A 23,306-nucleotide genomic window follows, 5' to 3' on the forward strand; every position below is an offset into this window, starting at 1 on the left:
GACATGTTTTTGTTTCTCCAATTCTCTTGATTGACAATGCCAATGATACATGAGCGAGATGCATGTATGTTTATGTGATTGTATGATATGCCACCTTGACAATAAAGATCTGTTATAAAAAAAAATAAAAAAAAAATAAAAAAAACAGATTTCAACCAGGTCCGCCTTGGTTTAATGTAAGCTTGGCATACAAAGAAAATATGAGGTAGTGTTTCAATCATGTCTCGACAGAAAGGACATAGACTACTACTTGTGTTATTCCATTTGGTGGTAAAGGAATTGATAGGCAAAGATCCTGCCCTAAATTGATGGAATAATTTCCTGTTGCGTGATGACGTGATCAAATCCCAATACCCCTCATATTTGGGCTCGTGTTTTATTTCAAGAAAGGCTTTGGTCAGGACGCCGCTGAAACAAGATGCGAAACGTTTGTTATTAAGTAAGTTCCAGTAGGCTACCTTTAAATTCAGTTTACTTGGGAAAACACTTCCGGTCGGGGGCGGTCCATAGTTGGTCCATACCCAGCTTGCGTAATAGATTTTTGACACAACTAAACCACCCAATTTTACAATTAACGTCCAAATCCCTCACTTCTATCAGGGCCTGGGCATAATGTGTAAGCTCAGGAGTAACCCATATCCTCCTCCAATAGGCTAAAAGCCTGTAGTGTGCCACATCTCTCACTGAGTGGCATCCCAGGTCCAGAAGAAGGTGAACTAGGGGGGTGGATTGATGGAGGCCAACTAAAGACCTTAAAAATCTATTCTGTCCCACCACCAGAGTTTCCAAGTTGGCATATCCCCACAACTCCACCCCATACAAGATTGATGCACCAATTCTTGTGTTATAAATCTGAAGCACAGGAGCTATGGGCTTGGTATGTAAACGTCTACGCTCCTTAAGCAGTGCACCAGAAAGTTGCCCGTGTTTAACAGACAAACAGTCTAATTGCGGCTTCCAAGTCAGCTTTCTATCAATTAGTACCCCCAGATACCCAAAGGTCTCGGTTTGCTCCAATAACACTTCATTCATTTTAACATCACCAATGACTTTTTTATGGTTGTGCAGAACCATATACTTCGTTTTATCGACATTTACAATGAGGTCGTGGTCTGCACAAAATACTTCGAATCTTAGGATGGCACTTTGAAGTCCCTGTCTCGTCTTCGACAAAATTAAAGTGTCATCGGCGAACATAAGCAATGGCGTCTTCACCCCAGCTAAAATCGGAGCATCAGTAGGAAAATCTTTAAAATAATTCACTACCCCATTGATGTATATTGAAAAAAGGGTTGGTGCCAAGACACATCCCTGTCTGACACCCTTTTCTACTGGGAATTTTTCCGTGGTACCACCTGCCATGTCCCATCTGACCTGAGCAAAATTGTCGGTGTGTAACTTTACTAAAAAAGCTATGAGTTCAGTTGGCATACCCAATTTAAGCAGGGTAAGCCACAGCTTATAGCGTGGAACCAAATCAAAGGCTGACTTCAAATCTACAAAGGCAGCGTAAATGAAGCCTCTCCCCAGAGTTACCGGCTGCCAATATATAAGAATAAACTTTAAAACCTGATCTACTTTACTAATGGACTGCCTAAACCCTGCTTGTAAATCAGAGAGGATATGGCAGTCCTCCTTCCAGGCCTGGATTCTGCATAGCAGTACTCGAGCAGAAACTTTTTGGATGCAGTCAATCAGGCTGATAGGCCTATAGTTACTTGGTAGCGAGCGGTCACCTTTTTTATGGATCGGAATGATTATGGCTCCTAACCAAGAACTGGGCAATGATTCCCCTTTTGCGATGGCATTCAACAACAGTTGGATGTACAAAGCCCATGAATCAGAATCTTGTAAGAACAGGTCCGCGGGGATGCAATCTAGCCCTGGAGCCCTGCCTTTCGGCACTTGGAGGAGAGCGTTTTCCACTTCTTTTTTGGTTATATATATGTCTGGGATAGATGGAGGGATAACAAAAACATCTTGGGCTGCTAGACAAGAGGCAAACTGATTTTTATAGTGAGCAACCCAATCTTCGGGCGTCACATAGTTCACCGGGAATATTACTTCGGTCCCCGCTCCCCCACTTCACTATATGCCAAAAAGCAGTCATATCTTTCCTGCTACAAGCGTTGAGTAGGTCAGTCCAATGTGCTTCATCCCAATCCCTTTTGGCCTGTGTCTGGGCTACCTTATAGGCTGTCCTTTTTACTTTAATCAGGCCCCTGTCTTTGCTTCTAATGGCAGCCGCTAGTGATCTGGGGACCATATTACCAACAAGTAGCGATAATTATCGCTAAATAGGCTTAGCGACGATTTTTTTATCGCTGCCTATCGCTGGATATGTTAGTGGAGAAAACATGCTATTAGCAACGTTTTTCTCCATTATGCTAAAATATCCAGCGATAGCGGCGAAATGCTTGAATATTGCTGAGAATACAGCGATATTCACGCATTAGCGACGAAATGCTCTTAGCCATGTTATCCACCTCCCATTGGAAAACATGGCTAAGAACTGGTCTGAGCAGGCGTTGGTTTTTGGCGATAGCGGGAATATTTCCATCGCTACGCCTGCCTTGCTAATAGGCGATAGCGACGTTAGCGACTGCTTTCAGTCGCTAACAGGTTGGGTACGCCCACTTTGCATGTCATTAGCGATAAATATCGCTAACATGCAAAGTGGGCCCCAAACCGCTTGCTATCGCCTAAAAGAGGTCGCTAACATTAGTTAGCGACAGCTTGCTAATAGAGCGATAGAATTATTGCCGCTTAGCGGCCGAAAACGGCAGCTAAACCGGCGATAATTGCCTATCGCCCCCCTTGGTAACTTGCCCCTATATGCTATGCGGCACGAAGATTTATACCACGGAGCAGATTTGTGGCAAGGTTGTATAACTAATTTTTTGGGTTCGGCTGTAAAAAGTCTTTTAAGAGCATTAAAAAGGTGTTCATGGACCTGTACAGCACTAAAGGATGGGTCATCGTGTTCAGCAACATGCTGAATAGAGGCTATGGCGTTACTTACTAATATACTCATTTGATTCAAATGTTCAGCCTTATTCGCCACATTTGACCATTTGAGGCGCCGTAAGTCAGTTGTTGTGAAAGTTTCCACACATTCAACAAATGGTGTCCCACCTTCATCCTATTTTTGGTAACGTCCCCGTATGGAAAGCAGCAAAGGATTATGATCGCTTTCTGGGTGAGAATATACCTTCATGTCTGACAGGTGGGTCCAGAGCTCTTTGTTAATAAAGATATAGTATATGCGACTAGAACGTGCGCCACTAACATATGTCGGCAACCCATTTTTATCGAATAAGGTGCGCCCATTTACAGCTCTCACCCCATGTTCCAAGGAAAAAACCTTTAGCTGTAGAGCCGAACTTGTCCACTTCTTTATTGGTGTTGAATCAATAGAAGGAATCAACCAAGTGGCGTCCTCCTCAACACTAAAATCCATATCATGAGAATCTAGGGGCTCAAATGTGCAATTGAAGTCCCCAGCTATTAATATGTTGTTTTGGCCTCTTTGATGAGTTAAAAAAGCATCAAGCAGTGCTATCGTTTCTGAGGGTTTCCCGCCCTGTAGACCCCTCGAATAAACGTCGATAAACATAAAATCTGGAAAATTACCCTGATGGAACCTAATAATAAGGATATCCCTAGAGTCAATGTAGATTTCCTCTATACTATACTGCAAACACTGCCTAACCCAAATTGTCAATCCCCCTTTGGGCCTTCCCCTTTCACCCTTCTCTGCATTTTTGTAAAAGTTAATATAACCTGAGCGGAGTACCTGGTCCACCGCCCAGGTCTCTTGAATTGACAGAATATCGTGTTCCGCTCAATCAGGTGAAGCAATTTTAGTTGTTAGCCCTGCTATATTCCATGACATAATTTTTAACACAGCACAATCATGGGTGGAGTCTAGGGTGTTTAAGCAAGGGTGTAGACCACTCCTAGTCCCAGAATTAGCAGGAATATTTAGAATAGATTTAGTATGAGATTTTGGGCCGCAAACTAGTGCCCTACTTTCTACCGGTAAATCTGAGTTATTGCACTGTAATGGGGCACAAAGAGCATGAGAGCAAGATCTGTCCGTCAATGGTGAAGACAAAGCTTGCTCAACCGCAGCCAGAGCAACCTCTGGAGATGGTATCACTTCACGAGCTGGCAAACGTCCCAGTCAATCAATTTCTTCCAGGTTGGAGAGCAGATTAAAGCTATTGTGAGTGGGAACATTATATTCATAGAGACCATGGGGATTGTGAATAGGTCGGTGATCATCCACCCTGGTAGTCAGCATTGTGGGGTTTTGGTAAAAGAACCCCAACGGCAAAATGCTAATATCTTCCTCTGTCAAATATCTTGTCCCAGCCCTATCTAAAATAGTTTTCACTATTAGGGGGGACCCGAAGTTCAATACCACACAATCCCCTGAGCTTGTTTTTAGTGATCTCCCAATCCAAGTAGTTCTACAAATCATCTTGAATTCGCGAAATAGATGACTTCCCAACCCAGTTTTGTTATTTAAAAAATGCAGGGCTTTATTCCTAAGCGACACCCAGTGTTCCCCACTTCCTGATTGTAATGGGGGTACCTTAGATAGAATAAAAGTATAGGGTATTGCAGCGGGGAGTAAGTTAAGGGAGTTGTTTGGATTGACCGAACCCCCCTTTACAGGGCCCCCAGTTGTTTCCCTCCCAGGGGCAGTCATCGGGATACTAGAATGTATACTGCTACGATTTAAAAGTGAGGGCAAAACTACAGAATTATGGACAGGGCCAACTACCCTGTCAGGTTGATTAATTGACAAGGGTGGTATTCTGATTGAATCAGTCTGGAAATTACTAGCTACCTCTGGAGGGGCAGATTTTGACAGATGATGTTGTTGCTCAATTTTATCGAGTCTAAGATTGATATCAGACAGCTTGGTAAAAAGAGGATTGAGCAAAGCTGTTAATTTTTCCTCAATTTTTAACCAAGAGGCGAACTTCCAATTGACCCAAAATATCACTAGATAAACCCTGTGCATTGGTCACATTTGTGCTAGGTGTACTATTATTCTGAGTTTCTTGGGTGCTACCTTTGTTGCCTCGTGCCACGCCTCAGGTTTTTGCCACTTTGTTGGCCTGAGTGGTAGTGAGTGGTAAACCACCCGCTTTCCTTTTTTTTGCAACAACAGTTGTGGCACCTTCTCTGCCCTTTACGTGAGATGTTCGCTGGTTGCGTGTAAGGATCTTAGCTGGGGGTGAGGGAGAGAGGGAGAGCACACTAGCTGTATTAGAGGGATCAGCAAACAATGATGTTGGCAATAAAGTGTCCTGCAAGGGTACAGGATTAGGGAGTGGGTCAATGGTTAGCAAGGGGCCAGCAGGAAGAACCTCAGAAGAGATTCGACGGGGCTCCAAGGAAAGTCTCTTTTGCATGATCTCAATTTCATTTAAAATAACAGATTCGGCCCTCAGCAAAAATGCATCGAGGGTACCTACGACCCCTTGCCCCCCTGCCGCCTTTCGATTACACTTGCTCATGATAAAAAAATATAATCAGTCACAGTTAAATATACAAGTTAACAACAATGTTTATAAACTAAAGGCACTGACCAAATTCGCTAGTTTCATCGAATGTCCAGCAAAAGGGGGGTGGCCCTGCCCTGTCTCCTGGCTTCGGCAGACGGGCCCGCTCCCTCGCTGCGGGAGGCTCTGGATGCTTTTAAGCGCCTCCAGGCTCTTCCGAGTGATGGCGTCAGAGGGCGTCAGCAAAGGCTGCTGGGATATGCAGTCCTCCTCAGTAGTCCCCCTTGAGCTACAAACCTAAGGATGGCACAGCCGAAGGAGCGGTGCGGGAGGTTCCGGAAAGACGCTGTCCCCCGTTGTCAGCAGCAGGTAGGGCGAGATACACTCGGTGAAAATGCTGGATTAGCAATAAGTGCAGAGGCTTATTGTCTGTTCCACAAATAATAATATTTTTTATAAAAAAGGCTAAACATTTATTATGAATCACGGCTTGCACCTACAGTACAAGAACATTCAACTAAGAAGGGAGATCTTTATTTGTTCTATTTAATTGGACCTGCTTCAGTTCATCTGATGGCCAGTATTTAATGTTTTAGATTATATATATATTTTGTGTTCTTCTTACCTTTTTGTCCATTGTTCACACTGTAGTGTCCTCGTGCCGCTGTCACTGTCACGAGCCATGCCCTGTGCATTATGACGTCTAAGGGTTCTCTGTTAGAACCTGGCAGGGATGACCGTTGACAGAGACAGTTGCGGCGAGGAACGACTGAACGAAGACGTACCTCGGTGTCAGGGACTTTATGTTAATAAAACAGTTGAAACTTACCTTTGACTCCGCTGCATCTTTACAATTTGGCGACGTTGGGAGCCCTGACACCACTAAGAACCAGGCGTGCTACGGATTCTTCAACGGATGAAAAAATCCATGAGGGTCGTCTTCATCGTAAATACAATAGATTCCTTCGCCATTCCAAAAGATCCGGCAGAAGTGCAGATTCTTCAAGTTCCGTGAGAAATTCTTCTAGATCTACAAATTATCCTGTTGTTCCTGTTCTTTGCAGTCCGAGAGACGAGCAATATTTACAATAATGACCTAATCGCACGTTTGCGGTATAGGATGAAGTATTGAAGATTGGAACATCGGGGCTGAATCAACTATCTTCAAGTTGCCGGTGAGATCAGTTCAGTCTGCCAGTGTTGGTTTTTTTTCGCATTTCAACAAGTTAATGTTGGAATTTCGCTGAGAGGAATTCTCCTCAGAAAGCTCTTGCTGCGCAGTATACCCGCGAACGTCCCTTGTGTGATGCCCTATTACGGAATGACGTCACTGGAACGCACGCGTTAGGAGGTTACTGCAGCGATTTTAATGACATTATCGGCAGATTCTACACGAGTCACTCTTACATGAGACTCGCATAACTTCAAAGGTCAATTTTTGGAATACTATTCCAACGTGTCATTCAGCGGTGATACGCACACCTTAAAATAAATATTTATTCAGTTCATATTTACTGTGTTCAAGACAACTTTAAGCGTTCAGCAGATTCAAGCGTGTCCTGCCTACCGGTGACACGCACACCATTTCTATATACTGCAATATTAATGACTTTTGGAACATCAATAATTACATATAACAGCACGGTGACACGCACACCTAATTTGGTGTATAGTTTTTTTTATTATTTTTTTTATATTATCTACAATAGCAATAATTTTTTTTTCTCTCTAAGGTGAAAACAAAATTGTACTGGAACACAAATCTCTACAAATTTTGAGTGTTACTTACCGTCGATAAGCACAACTTGATTTTTAAGATATATATTCACATTTGTGTGATATTCTATTTGGAACATACAAACATTATATTGCTTTATAAAACTCTTTGTGTTACTTCTAAAATTATAAAATGGTTGGATATTTCGAGCACAAGTAGTAAATAATATTTCTAACACCTTCAAAACAGTGTTATATTTACTATTTCATCTTAAAATTAAATTGTATATAATCATATTAATTTCAGCATGGCGTCAGGCACCATATTGAACCTTGCACATCCCCAACCATTCATTCCATCTACAAGTGATGACGCTATCAAATGGGAAGATTGGCGTGAATACTTTGAAAATTATATTTCAACTATTGAAGAGAAAGAGGAACTCACTCCTGCAAGTAAAAAGAAAATACTCCTCCATTGTTTAGGGGCAAAAGCTATGAAAATATACAATCGCATTAACAAAAAACCCAGGGAAGGTGATGTATACATAATTGCATTGGAAGATTTAACCATGTATTTCAAGCCCACATTTTCTATTTCTGTAAACAGATACAAATTCTTCCAACGCAAACAGGCTCCTGAAGAAACAGCGAGGATTTTGTTGCTGCTTTGAAGAATTTGGCACTCACTTGTAGATTTGGAACATTGCATGACGAATTAATTTGTGACAAAATCGTTATGAAATCTTCAAATAAGAATGTTCAGGAGAAATTATGGGCCAAGGGAGAATTACCACTAGAAGAGGTTATTGAGATTGTCAAATGTACTGAATTAACAGGTAGATGTGCTAAAGCTGTGTTGCAAGAAAAAAAATCCACCTCTGATGAGAAATCCACTATAGCAAAGATCATTCCATCTAAAAATACTTATAATAAATCTCGTTCCAGCAATGTACAAAGGATAGATAATAGTTCTAAGGCAAAATTGTCAGATGATAGGAAATGTTTCAGATGCGGCAGCAGATACCATCTAGCTAATGGTAAAATGTGTCCTGCATTGAAACAAAAATGTTCAAGATGTGGATTGATTGAGCATTTTTCAACAGCGTGTAATAGAAAGCAGAGGAATAGTAGAAATGTAAAAATGGTAGTACCAGAGGAACATGATGAAGCTAATTCTTCGGATGAAAATGATATGAATTTATTTGTGTTAAACATTGATGACACATCTAACAAAAAGAAGAAACCATGATGTCATTTAAATATAGGGGGTGTGGACATCTCGATCGTAGCTGATTCGGGGTCTCCATACACCATTGTGAATGAAAAGGTGTGGTTGGATAAATTTGTACCCGTGATAGGCAAAGAGTTAATAAGTCCAGATATATCCCCAAAAACATTCACGGGGGAACCCAGTGAAATTCTAAGGTTCAGAGAGTTGCAGTTTCAATTCAAAACACGCCAAATGTTAGGTAAATTGTACATATCAAGAGTTGGTCCCTCTGTATTAGGGTGGATCGACCAAGGTGAACTGGGGATAATTCTAGATCCCAACAGTCCTGATCCCGTTCTAGTACTTCAAACTGAGGATGATTATAACAGTTTCATTGTAAAAAGGTATCCCAAAGTATTCTCTGAAGGAATAGGGAAACTTAAGGGATTTGTTCATGAGATTAAACTAAAGGATAATGGTGTTCCCTGCATTCATAAATCAAGAAATATCCCATTTTCTATCATGGGTGAAGTAGAAGAAGAATTTACTAAATTACAAAAGTCTGGCATCATAGAACCTGTTGAGTCTGCCGAGTGGGTTTCTCCCATGGTAATTGCAAAAAAATCAAATGGCAAACTCCGCCTGTGTGTGGACCTTCGTGATCTAAATAAAAACATCTTAATAGACCAATTCCCCCTACCAAGAATTAGTGAAATGTTGTCCTACACAAATGGTGCAAAGTGGTTCTCAACAATTGATTTAAGCTCAGCCTACCACCAGGTAGCACTTCACCCTAAATGCAGAAGTCTCACCACGTTTGTAACACCATTAGGGTGTTTTAGATTTAAAAGAGTACCTTTCGGGCTAGCCTCTGCTGCGGCTATGTTCCAAAGGTTGATGCGCACAATCTGTAAAGACGAAAAAAATCTCCTTATTTTTCAGGATTATATTATGGTGACAGGCAACAACAGAAAGGAACATGATGAAACATTGAACAGAGTGTTGAGTATACTAGACCACCACGGTCTAACTGCTGATGTACGTACATGTAAATTTGCAACCAATGAGGTCACATACTTGGGGCATGAGATTAATAGTAATGGTATAAGACCAAAAAAAGAGCTTTTATCTGCAATTAGAGACGCCCCTCCACCAAAGAACAAGGAGGAAGTTAGAGCTTTCCTTGGCCTTTCTGAATTCTATGCTAAATTTGTACAAAACTTTTCTTCAAAAACTTTTCCATTAAGAGAACTTATCAAACAAAACAACAAATTTGAATGGAGTACTGCTTGTGAAGAGTCTTTTGGTAGAATTAAAAATGATATCTGTAGAGCTCCACCCCTCCAAGGATTCAATCCCTTACTTCACAGCATTGTAACCACCGATGCGAGTGGAACAGGGTTGGGGGCAGTACTTAACCAAATTACAGAAGAAGGAAACGAAGTGACTGTAGCTTTTGCCTCTCACTCAATCACACCTACGGAGGGTAGGTACTCTGTGATTGAGCGTGAGGCACTAGCATGTGCTTGAGGCCTGGAGCACTTTAGGCAATATATATGGGGATATCAAATTACCCTCAGGAGTGACCATAAACCTTTGATCAAGGTACTTTCCACAAAAGGTTTACAAAGTGCATCTCCACGACTAGCACGCATCTCTATGAGGATGCTGGATTTTAATTACAAGGTTGAATACCTTCCTGGCATAAAGAATCGAGTGGCAGACTGTTTGAGTCGGTTACCCTTACCAAACACTAATGAACTTACATCAGTTATAGAATAATTTTGTATTGCAAACATCATTGAGGAGGTAACTTGCATTTCACATTCAGATTGGGACACTGCCATGAAGGAAGATGCCACCCTTCTAGAAGTAAATAAATACATAGGAGAGGGATGGCCCATAAAAAAAATTCAAAAACAATTGCACACTTTTTGGGAACTAAAGGACGAATTATCCTTTGAAGGAGAATTGATACTTCGGAATGGCAAGGTAATACCTCCGACCTGTTTGCGCACAAAACTTCTAGAGATCTGTCATGAGGGCCACCTTGGCATTGGGAAAACCAAAAGTAGAGTTAGAAACTTGTATTGGTGGCCTGGTGTAGATTTTGAAATCGAAAGGACTGTTGTGAACTGTGTGGCATGTGAGAACTCAGACAAGTCTCAAAATACTTTAAGGCCACCCCTTCAGCCACTTTCTTGCCCTTCCATGCCATGGGTCAGACTAGGAATTGACATTTGTGGTCCCATTTGGGAGCATGGAGAACAGCTATATCTCATTGTCCTGGTGGACCATTTTTCTAAATGGCCTGAAGTGGAGGTGGTACAGAACACAGATGCTAAAACCATTGTCAGTTTCTTGAGGAAATTGTTTCTCAGAGAAGGTCTCCCTATTTGTTTAGTATCAGACAATGGCCCACTATTTGTATCCAACATTTTTAAAACATTCCTAAACGTAAATGGCATATCTCACAAGACCACTTCAGTATACCATCCTGCAGGGAATGGTACCGTGGAAAGATTTAATTGCGTGATTAAAGGTGTAGTGCAATTAGCTAACCAAAATGATCTCTCATGGAGAAAACAACTCATCCACAATCTATGGGCTTTTCGCGTGACTCCATGTGAGTCCACAGGTACAAGTCCTTTTGTGTTGTTAAGGGGGAGAACCCCCATCACGAAAGATAGTGTGGATGGGCCACTCCCAAAAGAATTTTGTTGTCTCCAGAAAAGGTGAAAAATAATATTCAAAAATCACGAATGACCAGCAAGAAATACTATGACTCTAAACATGCATGTAAAGAAGTCCACATTCAAGTGGGAGACAAAGTTAGAGTTAAGAACCCCCAAGTTCACTAGTAAGGGGCAGAGTCGCTATTCAAAACCCATGTAGGTCAGGAAAGTTTTCTGTAATTCAGCCCTTTTGAGTGATGGGAAAACTTGGCATTTCTCAACTTTATCCTTGTGTAAGGATGGTGTCGTTACTTCACATTTTCACTGCAATTCTGACAACCAAGATCCCTCCTTTTCTCTAAACTACGATTGGATGCTTGATGGGGATGCTAGTAGGGATTCTAAACCACAGGGGAGCTAGTAATGCTTCTTCTGAGTGAGGATGCCCCTGGTAGTACACCCATTCTAGAAGACAATTGGGGTTGCTCGGATGAGGAACTATCTGGTGTCGACAAGGAGTTTCAAAGTACCAGTAGTACCAACTTTGGTATTGATTGTCATATGGGTGATGATGCCTTGCCTCAAAACAGCTTGTTTCGGAGTGAACCCAGGGTGAACAGGTGTGGAAGAGTTGTAAAGTCACCAGCTAAATTACAGGATTTTGAGTGTGATTAGTTTCTCAGTTTTGTTCCCTCCTTACCTGCTGCTCGCAGTACATTCCTTTATCCATCTGTTCCATTATTGGGAAGGAGATGTGTTGTGTTCTTCTTACCTTTTTGTCCATTGTTCACACTGTAGTGTCCTCGTGCCGCTGTCACTGTCACGAGCCATGTCCTGTGCATTATGAGGTCTAAGGGTTCTCTGATAGACCTGGCAGGGATGACCGTTGACAGTGACAGTTGCGGCGAGGAACGACTGAACGAAGACGTACCTTGGTGTCAGGGACTTTATGTTAATAAAACAGTTGAAACTTACCTTTGACTCCGCTGCATCTTTACATATATTCAATCAATTTTTTTTTTTAAACAAGCAGGATTTGAATCAATGTATGATCATTCTTGCCAATAATGTATTATTGTATGACATCTTCAACAGTGTTAGTGCATCACAACTGGCAGTATATGAATTCTATTACAGGACCGGAGGCTTCAGATTATGTTTCTCAATCTGTACTGCAATAAACACAGCAGCCAATGAAAATTTATATTTTCATAAATAACAGTAAAACAAACTACATTTCCCATGAGTACACATGAGTATAGGCACGCCCCCATAGTCCATAAGAACCCCTTGCGTGCTCCCATCATCCTCTTTCTTTGCTGCTCACAGCAAGAGTTAAGTGCACCTATTTTACTGGTCCCCTCACTCTGCTGTAGCATGGGGATACATTGTTTATATTGAAAGTTTTACTTGTATTGAAGGTTATAGTGTGGTTTATACTGTATTTCAGTGAATGATTGCTTATATATTGGCAAAGTTTCTTTTTTACCTTACAGATTCAGTTGTTAATGGGTGCATTTCATAGGGGCTTGTAGCGCGCCTCCGAGGCGCTCAGGGACTCCGGTTTTGGCGTCGCTGGCTTTCCGCCGGTTTCAGACGCTCTTCTGCCCTCTCGCTTCAAGCGCGTCTTTGTCTACGGTCTCTGACCGGCAGGGAGCCGGTCGCATTAACCAGGAGAGTCCGTTCGCCGGCAGCGCTTCAGCGAGCGTTGGGCTCCCCTCGTACGCCCTGCACGCAGAGACCGGGTGGCTCACGGCTGACGCGTGTGCCCAAACGCGACCAGTTTTGGGCTTCTTTTTAGTAGGATTTGGTTGCGTTTGGGCTGCGCGCCTCGGCGCGATTCCCAAGCTTACACGGGGCGTCTTATTAGGCGTCCTACACACCGGCAGGCTCCCTGTTCGAGCGCCTTCGCTTTTAAGTGCACAAGGTTGTAAAATAAGAGGCCTTAGAGTGAGCACACGCTCTGAGAATATTTGGGCCAGGTCACTGACCACATTGATTACAGCTTTGCTAAGGGGGTTTGGGTAACGTTTCGTTTTGACTGTGTGCTGTGGGCTGACCCCCCCCATTATCCCTCCTGTGTGTGGCCAGTGGGTTACTGTCCCAGTGTACCTTTATTCCATACATTACCATCATGGAAGAGTGGGCCCAGGACCCTGAAGAGTATTATGGTGGAGAGGAGGAAGTTGGAGAAGGACAGCAGGAGGCTGTGCTAGAGGACAACATTATTGAGGCTTTAGACGCCTCAGTCCAGGCTTCCGTGAACAAAGCCATGGAGACTAAGGTTCCTCAAACTGTGCAGCAGGCACTAGCTGTGGCACTTCGCCCTATCAGGAAGCAATTGGAAGGGTTTGCTAAACGTCATGGATATGACAAACCAAAGAAACAGAAGAAGGAATAGGCCCCTTCCCCTGATACTACTTCAAAACCCCAAGATCAGTGGCCGCATTCTCAACCACTGGCATCCCTGCCAGCGTCAGGTACGGCGGAGCACACTTACGCAGGCGGGAAGGCGAAAGCTAAGCGCCCGGCTCCGGTGGATACGGACACTACTACAACCAACACAGACACGGACACAGACACTGATACTTCAGAGGAACCTCCTCCTCCGAAGAAGGCCAAAGTGGCCCCTAAGGCTGCGGCGGACAAGGTCAGCACTCCTTTCACCTTTGACCCGTCAGACATTATGCATCCCCGGTCCTCAGATTGGGTCCCACCCACTGCGGTGTCTGAATATCTTCATGATAACCTGTGAAAGAGCTTCTCTAGAGAAGTCCGTAATCGTTTAAGATCCGAGTGTCCCCGCCCGGACCTGCCTGACAGCGTGGTGGAGACTCCAGAAATCGATGCCAGTATGCTGACCTTCCTGAAAAAATTCTCGAAGGACCCCAAACGTGGGCTCGACCGTGCTTGGCGGGGCTGCCAAGATAAAATGCTCGACGTTGTGGGTCCCCTAGCAAAGATCCTAGAGATGGCTCTGGCGGCCAAGGAAGGCGCCACACCAGTTGATCCGGACATTTTGGCAGGCTGGACTCAGCGCGCTATCTGCCTCATCGGCAATGCGAACTGTGCGATATCCGCAGAAAGGCGCAAATCCTTACTACTTAGAATGGACAGCTACCTGACGGAACTAGCAGAGGCAGAACCAGGCCTCCTGGCGGATGGTCACTTATTCGGAGACCGATTCGTCAAGGATGTGTCCAAATATGTTGGGACATTCACTGCTTTGGATAAAGCTCAGAGCGGTATTAAACGAGCACTCACCCAGGGTGTTTTCAATAGGGCCGGGCGAGGCGGGGGCCGCTCGTCAGGCCGGGGCTAACAGCAAGGCTCCCAGAGAGGTGACTATGGCCGCGGAAGAGGAGAGTGGGATTCCACCCGCGGTGGTACCTTTTACCCGTCCCGCAGAGGCTTCAACAGAGGCCGTTTCCAATCGGGAAACAACAGGGCGAATTTCAAGTCCCAGCAAAAGACAGGTGAGTGTAACAGATCTCTCTCTGTTTCCACTGGGGGGTCGCACACGCCATTGTCTTCCACAATGGCAAACCGTGACTCAGGACGCTTGGGTTCTGCAGACTGTACAAGGGTTTCAGTTGGATTTTTATTCTCATCCGACACAAGTGTCTCCTCCCCGTCCTCTCCTTTTTTCCCAATGAGATCACAGTTTCATAGACAAAGAGGTTGCAGACTTGCTGCAGAAACACGCGATTGTACAATGCCAAGGCGGACCTCGCGGTTTCTGCAGCAACGTCTTTATTGTTCAGAAGAAAGGAGGTGGCAACATGTTAGTGCTCAACCTCAAGGATTTCAACCAGTACCTGACGTACAACCATTTCAAAATGGAAGGTATTCACCTGTTAGCGGATTTGTTACAAGACGGAGATTGGTTAGTCCGTCTGGACCTCAAAGACGCGTATCTGTCCATACCAATTTTTCCTCCACACCGCAGATTCCTGCAGTTTCTTTGGAACGGCCAGTGTTACGAATATTTGGCTCTTCCTTTCGGGCTCTCCTCAGCTCCCTGGTGCTTCACCAAGGTGATGAAGCCAGTGGTGGCTCATCTCAGGGAGAGGGGGATCAGGCTTATAATTTACCTAGACGACATACTGATCATGGCGCAAAGCCAGTCCACGCTCAAGCAGCACTTAGACACAACAACGTCGCTGCTGCAGAGCTTAGGTTTTGTTATCAATCAGAAAAATTCGGTGATGGTCCCGACTCAGGTGATAGACTTTCTAGGGTTCACGATCGAATCCCAGGCAGCACAACTGTGCCTTCCTCAGGCAAAGTTGAGGGACTTGAAGAAGGAAATTCTGAAGTTACTGGACAGCCAGACGGTTACACTCAGAGCGATTGCCAGAGTGGTGGGAATATTGGCCTCATCCATTCAAGCTATATTCCCGGGCCCTCTTCATCACAGGGCACTTCAGCGCCTGAAGATCAAACATCTTCAGAGAGGTCTGTCGTACACGGACTCCATTCCACTGTCGGAGGAGGTCCGAACCGAGTTACAGTGGTGGCTCGGACATGTAGAAGCTTGGAACGGCAGGGCGATCTTCGAATCACAACCAGAGGTGGTGATCGAGTCAGACGCCAGCAGATGGGGCTGGGGCGCGTGCTGCGGAGATATCTCCACAGGCGGCAGATGGTCCACGCAAGAGCTAGATCTACACATAAACTGCTTGGAGCTGCTCGCAGGATCGTTTGCGATCCGCACGTTATCCCCGAGGCAGACATCCTGTTGTATCCTACTGCGTTTGGACAATGTGTCCGCAGTGAGATACATCAACAAGTTGGGTGGCACGGGGTTGTCGCTTCTTGTTCAAATGGCCAAGGACTTTTGGCATTATTGCCTCGAGAATCAGATCTCGGTGATAGCGGAGTACATTCCGGGGCAATCCAACCAAGTAGCGGACTGGAATTCCAGGTACCTCCGGGACTGGACTGGAAGCTGCTTCCCCAGGTGATTCAGTGGTTACAGACAATTTGGGGTCCTTTTCAGACGGACCTATTCGCCTCCAGGCTGACCTATCAGATTCCCAGGTTCTTCAGCTGGAGGCCGGATCCGATGGCGACTGCAACCGATGCCTTTCTCCAGGATTGGTCGCAAGGGATTCAGTATGCCTTTCCCCCGTTCTTGTTGATCCCCAGGTTGATGACACAGGTGATCAGACAACGGGCGGAAGTGGTCATGGTGACACCGTGGTGGACGTCTCAGGCTTGGTTTCCCAAGTTGTTGCAGTGGAGCTGCGATCGCCCACGGTTGCTCCCGGACTCGGAGTGGTTATTGCAGGGCCCTCGTTAGGAGCAGCACCCTCTGCTGTTGGAGGGCAGACTAACCCTGATGGCATGGCGGCTTTCAGGGAACAGTGGCACCTGCCAGGAGTTTCGAGCGAAACTTCGGAATTCATCAAGCAAGCATGGGCACCATCTACCAGGAAACGTTACTCCGCGGCCTGGAAGAACTGGGTGGATTGGTGCGTGGGAAGACAGGTGGATCCCGTGGGGGCAGAGTTACCCCACGTGTTAAATTTTTTGGCGGATAAGGCAGCTGGTGGCCTAGCCTATCGATCGGTCAACAATTTCCGTTCAGCCATTTCTGCGGGGCATGCTCAGATAGACGGGAAACCGGTAGGCATGCGCCCGATGGTTTGTAAACTGCTGAAGGGGATTAGGATAGCTAATCCCCCCAAGCCCAAATATACAGGTTTGTGGGACGTTACGTTAGTCATCTCTTTGTTCAACAGATGGCCTGATAATGCACTTTTATCCAGGAAGCAATTATCAGCAAAGTTGGCCATGCTACTTTGCCTATCAGCATGCAGACGATCTTCGGACGTGAGAGCACTCAGCGTTACAGGTAGAGTGTTTACCCCGGAAGGGGTTTCTTTTACTATTACAGGTCGTACCAAAACAATGTCAAGACACATTCATTATAATGCATTTCCTGATAATGAAAAAGTATGTGTAGTCAAATGTTTAAAAGCATATGAGGAATGTACACAGGCCTTGAGGCCTCAAGGTTGTTCACAGTTATTGATTGCTTTGCAAAAGCCGTTTAAACCTGTGGCGGCTGCCACAATTGCCAGATGGCTTCGCTTCATAATGAAAGAAGCAGGTATTGATACGCAGATCTTTGGTGCTCATTCAGTGAGAGGCGCTATGGCGTCAAAGTCTTATGGTTTAGGATCTAGTATCCAAGACATTATGCGATGTGCAGATTGGTCTTCGGAATCAACGTTTAAGACATTTTATTATAAGCCGGTGGGTGATATTACTTCTGTGGTTTTTAAGGAGCGTTAAACTAGCATAATCTGAAGCCTCCGGTCCTGTAATAGAATCAAAAATTTGCTAGCATTCGCGCCAAGAATTTTCAATTCTATTAAGGACACGGAGGCGAGGATTATCCCACCCGGCTTAATTTACAGTAAATAAGCTTGCCCACCCAGTTATACAGTGATTACGGTGGTGTTATTTCCTTTCTTTCAGGATCAGATAAGAAGTCTGATTGATCGACGACGCACGACAGGATGTTTAGCCTGAAGTCTGGTTTCTTCCATGTTGGATGAGTTATTCATTATTCGAGTTATTGTTGGACTTGGTTCGCCTCAAAGAAAGAGGATGATGGGAGCACGCAAGGGGTTCTTTTGGACTATGGGGGCGTGCCTATACTCATGTGTACTCATGGGAAATGTAGTTTGTTTTACTCTTATTTATGAAAATATACATTTTCATTGGCTGCTGTGTTTATTGCAGTAAAGATTGAGAAGCATAATCCTCGCCTCCGTGTCCTTAATAGAATTGTAAATTCTTGGCGCGAATGCTAGCACATTTTTGATTGACCGGGCGAGCCCCACAGGGACATCTATTGGCAGCCTGCGGTACTGCATCACTACGGTAGACATGTCCATCGGCATAAATGCCTGACGCTGGTGCTGGAAACCAGGGGCCTCATTTATGAAAGCCTTGCGCCACCGGTGCGTCACTTTTTCCCATGTTAAAAGTGACGCACCGGCAGCGCAAGTCCTTCATAAATAAGGCCCCAGGGTTCGAGCATCCTGTGATTCTGGGTAAATCACTTCATCTCCCTGTGTGCCTGAATGTGTAAGTAACCGGTACTCATGTAAAGCGCTTCAATACCTTCGGGTCGAGTTCGCGCTAGATAAAATGAGCAAAAAAACACAAACCGTTTTTTTGCCCCCAAAAGACAGGAAGTCCCCGCGCGCACATATGGTTCACACATCCGCCGCTCCTGACTCGGAAGTTAAATCGACGCTCCTTTTCGGAAACAAACCACCCGGAAGTGCACCATTGCTACGTGTGGAGGGCACGCTTCATATCATATCACCAGAAAGTTATTGAACAGCTGCTTGGTTCGATACCTTCCCGAGATTTTGGGTGATTTTATACCTCTATGCGAGATCTGGTTACGGTTAAGGAGCGTGTTAAGCGGTGGGCGCATTCAATAGACAGACCAGGAGGCAGCAGAGCCGCTTTCGAGTAAGCAGTACAGGCTTAGGTCACAGCATGAGACCCATCTGGGAGCTCTGCAAGCACGGACATGGAGTATTTCTGTTCTGGTCTTACAACCTGGGACCAAGTAGAAACAAATAACATTTTAATTGATCTGAATTCCCGGAGAAAACACAATGCCTCGTGGAGGTAAATGGGTGCAGTACCGCAGGCTGTCGCACGGGGTCCCTGCGGAGCACTAGGGGACATCTAGTGACGGCCAGTAGAACTGCACCTTCACTGCTGACGGTAGAATCTGATACTGCTCGATTCATTCCCGAGCTGTCAAAGCCTGATAGTTTGCAGTATTTTTTCTTTTGTGTGTTATCTGTGATACATTAAATAGGGAGGGAAAGGCGCCAGTTCTTTGTCGAGTTTCAGGTCTGTACTCTGTCAATATCTGCGCTGGCCCTTACTGTTCCAAAACCCTTCCCTGTCTTTTCGTATTTTTCTGCTTGCAGGATTCAAAACTGTAGCTCACCACTTAATTTTGAAAACCATCTTTTTCATAGCGAAACCACGCTCTCCCCGTTGTTGATGCTTCCCTGCGTGGAGAAGGAAGGGAGTTTAATTTTTAAAGCTATTGATATTTCATTGTGTGCAGATGTTATCTTTCCGTCTCCTTTTAATTTCATCTGTGGTTGATAGGCTTGTATCTGCGTTAATGTTTTATTTCTAATAATGATCCTGCAAGGTATAGCCTCTGTTAACATTTTAGGTGATTGTAAAGCAGGTTTGGCTGATATGGCCTTTGGTGCATCAGGCAAAATTACACTAAGAAATATCCGTGCACTGAAGTAAAACATGCAGGGGTAGAATTACCAAGACTGTGCAGAGTTAAACAATGATGCAAAGTCTCTGCTTTGCAGTGCAAATGTTATTTTGCAATGTAAAGGTGCCCTTTTCGAATGCAAATGGTGCTGCTCGCTGCTCTGCTGTCGTTTTTATAAGGATGTAACTGGGGCAGACATTGCAACCACCTATACTTTTTGACAAAAAATTCCAATCTACTAAGATTGGCATATTGAGCTTTGCCTCCTTGAAGCAGGCACTAACTTAGAGAAGTGTTTTTATTTCTCTAAAAAAATCACTCTTTGTATGTGTACTGTACTGTGCAGCACATATTTAATTTGTGTCTGCATAGAATTTTGAACTGGAAGTGTATGCTTCTAGTACAAATCCTAAGCTAGACATTACACGCTCACCCCTTTGCGCCATGGTGCAACGGTTATGCATGACATTAGGCAGCTTGTTTGGGCACCCATTCACGGAATGACAGCAGCATTCAGGGGCTTATTTATGAGCCCATGCGTCACTTTTGCGCCGCCGGTGCGTCACTTTTTCTGACACACCAGCGGCGCAAAAAATGTGCCTTGTTCCACCATATTTTTAAAGTGACGCATCTAGGTAGATGCGTCACTTGTAAACCCCTGCGCCACATTATACCTGCACCAGGTATAATCTATGCAGGGGGAGCGTTCCGACGGAAGTACGGGTCATAGAAGTGACGCAGTGAAATCTGTAAGATTTCACTGCGTGACTTCTAGGACGCAAATGCATCAATATCTTACGCCTGCCTCATGACAGGTGTAAGACTGACGCAGGCACATTTCACATGGGACTTGCCCATGTGTAATGACCCATTGCTAGAGTTTCGTCACTTTTGTGACACACTCCAGCAATGCGTCATTTTTGCGCCTACAGATACGTCAGAAATACTGACGTATCTGTAACTCCTTGCGACATGATGCGTCATACTGTAAATATGATGCAACATTGGTGTCGCAAGGAGAGCGCAATGAAAAGTGATGCATCGCTGTTTTCTCGCAGCGATGTGTCACTTTTCATAAATGAGCCCTCAATTTTGTTTAACAAATATGGCCCTGTACTGCATTTTTCCCCATGATTGATGCTGTAACATTGGTTTCTGCTTTGCTTTGTGCCATAATTAATGTTTGTCGCTGAGTAAATAATTTTCACTGATAAAAGCAGTTTGGAATGTATACATGTGCCATATTCACCAAACAGGGGCATAAAAGGAAAAAATCCAAGACACAAAAAACCAGAATCACCTGCATGGATGCGGAATGTGAACAATAGGGGCAATAGGTTGGGTCCTTGGTGGCTCTGACAAGGAGCTTACATGTGAATCCAAAGTCATTCATCTGTTTTGCAATTAGATGTTTCAGGGGCTCCCTCTTGATGTCTATTATTGCCATAGTTTTACCTTATTGTTGGACTCAATCGCAAAGCTGTACCAACTTTTGCTACCAGATTTTGAGTTTTAAAAGGAGTCCTTAAGAATAAGTGCTGACTTTTTTTTGATGTTTTTTATCTCCTAGTACATTCAATTCTAGGGGACAATCAGCAACGCTTCCTTGGTTTAAGGCAGAGTTAATGCTGCATGCTTTTCTCCTGCTCGGCTCCTGAAGCCCTGCATGAAAATAGCACGGTACCCTCCTTAGATGGCCACTTTCACATCCCAAAAGGCTAACCGATGTGTTAGAAGGACCCTGACTTGATGTCAGGAAAGCTGAAGCTAGGGTCGCAGGTGCAAATTCAGGAGTTACTTTGCAGCTCCTCCTTGGCCTAGATGTCTGATTTAATTTTGACAGTTTAGCATCAATGACTATACTGTGGGAGGCTAGGGTCTGAAACAAGCCAATACAAACCTCCAGTCTTTCCCACTGAAGGGAAATACCTCTACCCTTGTAGTTGGCTACAAAATGGTGTAAAAATGACCACAAACCTTGCAGAGAATAATTTTATTTTATTTGTCTTAACCTACAGGGTTAAGCTTGGATTGTCTTGACCTTGATAGGCAGTTTCCTTAGCTGAATTTATGAGTAGCTGAACTGATAGGTAATTAGTACAACGATTGAACCTACAACCGACTCTAAGCTGAGCACATCAATCATATAGTCCCATAGAGAGTTGAGTCCTGTGCCAGCCAACCACGGGATCTGCTGCAGCTCGGTCCCACTGGAAATCCAGAGACGAAATTCAATACATAAGTGGAGGCAGCACCAGGGATGAAGTCACAAACTGGTCACTTTATTTCAAAAGTTCTTTATTGATCTTCATAATAACACTGGACAACAGCCAACGCATTTCGTTCCTGTAAAAGGAACTTCCTCAGGGCAAAAAATGTGTAGACTTGTAGGATGGACCCAGAGTTATGGCCTTGGACATGATAATCCTGATCTTATTTTGTATCACAAAGTCCAAGATCTCTATAGTATCTGTGCATGGGTGCAGTTCAATAATCTCTTATGCAGGCAAATTCTTCAGGCTCACCAGAACCCAGCCTGTGTCAAAATACTATAAACTAGGAACTATATCTAAGTATGGTAGTCCCGCAGTGTATGTGGCCACTTCATGTCAAGGCCAAAGTTAGATTGCGACAAATTTAAAAGTAGTAATCGACAGGAGGAACAGGTAAAGATACAGTAGTCCACACCATAACGGTAGTTTTTACTGTGGGTCCTCTATTTCGGTTTGTGGCGGGGGGATGTGATCGGTGAAGCATTATGTCCATGACCTCTTTGCAGTGCCCCCCATGATCCACGGGTATGCCTCCCAGTCTGCTAACAGCGCATTTAATCCCATGAAGAATTTATCTTGGTCAAAGTATGGGGCATATAGGCTACCCAGTATGACATGTGATCCATCGAGTATCCCATGGAGAAGTATGTAGCTGCCCTGTGTATGTCCACTCGCCTTTCTAGCTCCACGAACGGGACCCCATGTCTGTTCCAGATCACTACCCCCCTAAGGAGGGCGGAATAATTGGTGGAGAATATCTGCCCTTTCCATTTCCTGTGCATCTTTACCTCTTCCGTCTCTGTGAGGCAGAGCTTTCCAAACTCTGTGTCACGACACAGTACTGTGTAGCCTGCCATGTGTGGGTGTGTTGCCCGATGACATCTGCGGATGGCAGATTAGGATGAATGCTCTCTTGGGCGTTTGCATTAAGTGATGCAAAACACGGAGGAAGGAGAGGCGTTAGGCGAATGCGTGGCCTCGTTCCCTTTGCGATGTGCGTTAAACGCCCAGTCAGTCCACGGAGCCGCCTTCGCTCGATCTCCATCCCAGGCGCTTGGAACTGTAAGTTCATACATTTAAAAAACTCTGCATTAAATTGTATCCATGTGCCCCGTAGAAACAGAGAACCCTGTGTGTCTCTGGTTTTCCGCAACTCTATGGCCCAGGGTAATTGTTTCTTCTCACACGCTGAGTGTTTTGCCTAATTCAAAGCCCCCCGCCCAGCCCCCACCCCCATCTTTGCAAACTACGAGGGCAGAGTCATTACTAACTTGACCAATATCACACGATTTGTTAACACTGGGAACTAACACTCTAACTCAGGTTTCGTAGGGCCTACAATTTAAGCACTTTTAAACCAAAACCCCATCCTCTGTCATGAACACCTTGGGGCAGTAGCTTGGAGATTGAGGAACAAGCGTGATTGTCTTTCAACAATAAATGCAATTGCGTATTCACAGCCCCCTCTCCCCCTAAAAAACACCAGCTCCCCCCCCCCATACCTTGAACTCTTGTAACCTCCTGTGACATCTGAGGGAAGCCCCAGCGGGGAAGGAGTAAGCAGGAACAGGGGCGAGGAGGGAGAGCTTTCTCACAACACAGCCCGAGTTTGGAAAGCTGTGGGAG

Source organism: Lissotriton helveticus, chromosome 6, assembly GCF_964261635.1.
Source record: "Lissotriton helveticus chromosome 6, aLisHel1.1, whole genome shotgun sequence".
Lineage (NCBI taxonomy): Eukaryota > Metazoa > Chordata > Amphibia > Caudata > Salamandridae > Lissotriton > Lissotriton helveticus.